The following is a 2461-nucleotide window of genomic DNA, read 5'->3' on the forward strand; positions in this document are numbered from 1 at the left end:
GTTCATGAATCAGGCTGTTAGTCAATACGCTGCTGCTGATGGCAGTGGAAGTCTTTAGTGAACCTGGAGCCGTGTCTACACACTTGGGAGACTGAAGAACACATCCCACATACAGGGAAAAGGGTAGGCTGTATTTTGACTAAGTGAATTATCCAGCTAATCTGACTCATTCGGCTTAAGCCTCCCTTTTCCCTGATGGTGATTTAGATAAGGACTGCTGGAGCCATCAAGCGAATAATGGAAATCAGAAGATGTGCTGATGGTAGCTTTCACAGCCTCCATTAGTGTTTAAGCCCCCTATTAATTCTAGGCTATAACTTCATGCGATAATGAACAGTGCCTTTGCGGACTCTCTCCTGAAGATTAGAACTTAGGGGGATTGTTGCATTGGGGCTATGGCAGCATCCAAGGCAAACAAGGCAAGGACCCCTGGGGCATATTATCAAGGAGATTATCGCCCTATTAGCAAGCTGTTGCTAACTGCTGTTAGCGACTGCTTGGAGGCGATAGCGACCGCTTTGGGGCCCGCTTTGCATGTCAGAGATATTTATCACTAATGACATGCAAAGTGGGCGTACCCAATCTGTTAGCGTCTGAAAAAAGTTGCCGCTATCGCATATTATCAACGCTGGCGAAGCAATAAAAAAATTTGCGCTAAGCGCGAATATCGCCAAAACCGAACGCCTGCTCAGAACACTTCTTAACCTGAATACCCACCTCCCATTGGATATACAGGTCAAGACCCTATTGGCGATGAAGCCTGAATATCGCTGGATTTCCAGCGATATTCACGCATTGAGCCGCTATTGCCGGATATTTTATCGCGTTTGAGATAAACGTTGCTAATAGCACGTTATCTCTGAGGTTAAATCTGGCGATGCGCAGCGATTAAAAAAGAAATTGCTAAGCTCATTTAGCGATAATTATTGCTATTTGTTGCTAATATGCCCCCCTATTCTTAAAGACCTTTTCGAGCCTATCCAACAAGAGCAAAACGGAAAACTGTAGCACGCCAAGCCTCAAGGGCTCCACAGTGTGAAAGTAGACCTATTTGCACCAGCCACTAATGGTGTCACACAATTGCGGATTATGAAGCTCTGTAAGGATCTCTCCATACTGCTCCAGCAAGCCACTGAAGGATCAATCAAGATCATTCTTGATGTCAAAATGAATGTGCCCAAACAAGCTCATTATAAGAATGAACTGGCACTGGGTTGACTTCCCTGACTAACGAGTTATGAAGCAATGGGTCAACCCGATAGGCCACTGGACCCGGGTGAATTGTGGTACCAAAGATAATGTCACAGTGGAGAACAGTCACAATACATAAAAAACAACAAATGGTCTATGTTATCTAATCAAAGTCAGACACCACCATTAACTCATTGTACCAATGGTTGTGATTTTATTTTCATCACACTATTGAGGTGAGTCAAATTCTATGGTACAATGTATTTCACATTTAAGTATTTGAGAGGCAGGTGCACACAGGGTGAAGTGACAAGTGCATAAGAGGGATTTATGGGAAGTGATGTGAAAGAGGGACGGTAGTGCGCATATATACATCAGCAATCAATAATAGCCTATCCAGCAAGATGTCTGGCCTATACACAAATGATAAATCATGCCATAATTGAGTAGATGCATATATACACTCTGTCATCTCTGACAATAAAACAAAACTGTTGACGTTTTGACCCCTATATAAAACAGCAAACTTTGCGCCTTGGGGGTGGGGTCTTCATCAGGACCGAGGTGAGGTGAGGTAGTGGGCACCTATAGATAATAGAATGAAGACATTAGGGCGGTGCGTCAAGAATGAACGTATCAATCAGTCATATAATTTAAGATAAATTTACCAAAAGCAGCAGTGAGAAAGCTTCAGGCTGAAGATTTGGAAGCTGAGCCTTGTGAGCGCCTTCGAGAGAGAGAGAGGAGACAAAGAAGAGACCACTAGGATCTATATCTCAACTAGCGGAATATGGAGTATAAAAGCAGAGCAAAGGCTCACAGAAACGTCCAATTTTCGCAGATGATCGTAGTATTTGATATGCAGGCCAAGGTTGATCAGTAACCTATGGCTCCCTCTTCCTGGTTCCACGCTGGCGCTTCAGTCGTCTCTCCATCTTCCTGGAAGTCCACCGCAGCAGCGCAGTCTCTGCTCCATGAGGTCTTCATAAGAGCCTTGGTCCCTCCTATCTGGTCCTCGATAGGCCGATCGTGGGTTTCTGCCGGAGCTGCTAGAACGATCATGTCAGTTCCCGGTTGGAACATGGCGGCCGCCATGTTGGATTTGTCAGGTCCGTTCTCCAGCGCATGGGGGAAATCACCACAGGTGTCTGACTTTGATTAGATAACCTAGACCATTTGTTGTGTTTTGTATGTATTGTGACTGTTCTCCACTGTGACATTATCTTTTGTACCCTTACTAACAGCATGTCGGTGTTAGCTAAGTTAGATG

Source organism: Lissotriton vulgaris, chromosome 5, assembly GCF_964263255.1.
Source record: "Lissotriton vulgaris chromosome 5, aLisVul1.2, whole genome shotgun sequence".
NCBI classification, from domain to species: domain Eukaryota; kingdom Metazoa; phylum Chordata; class Amphibia; order Caudata; family Salamandridae; genus Lissotriton; species Lissotriton vulgaris.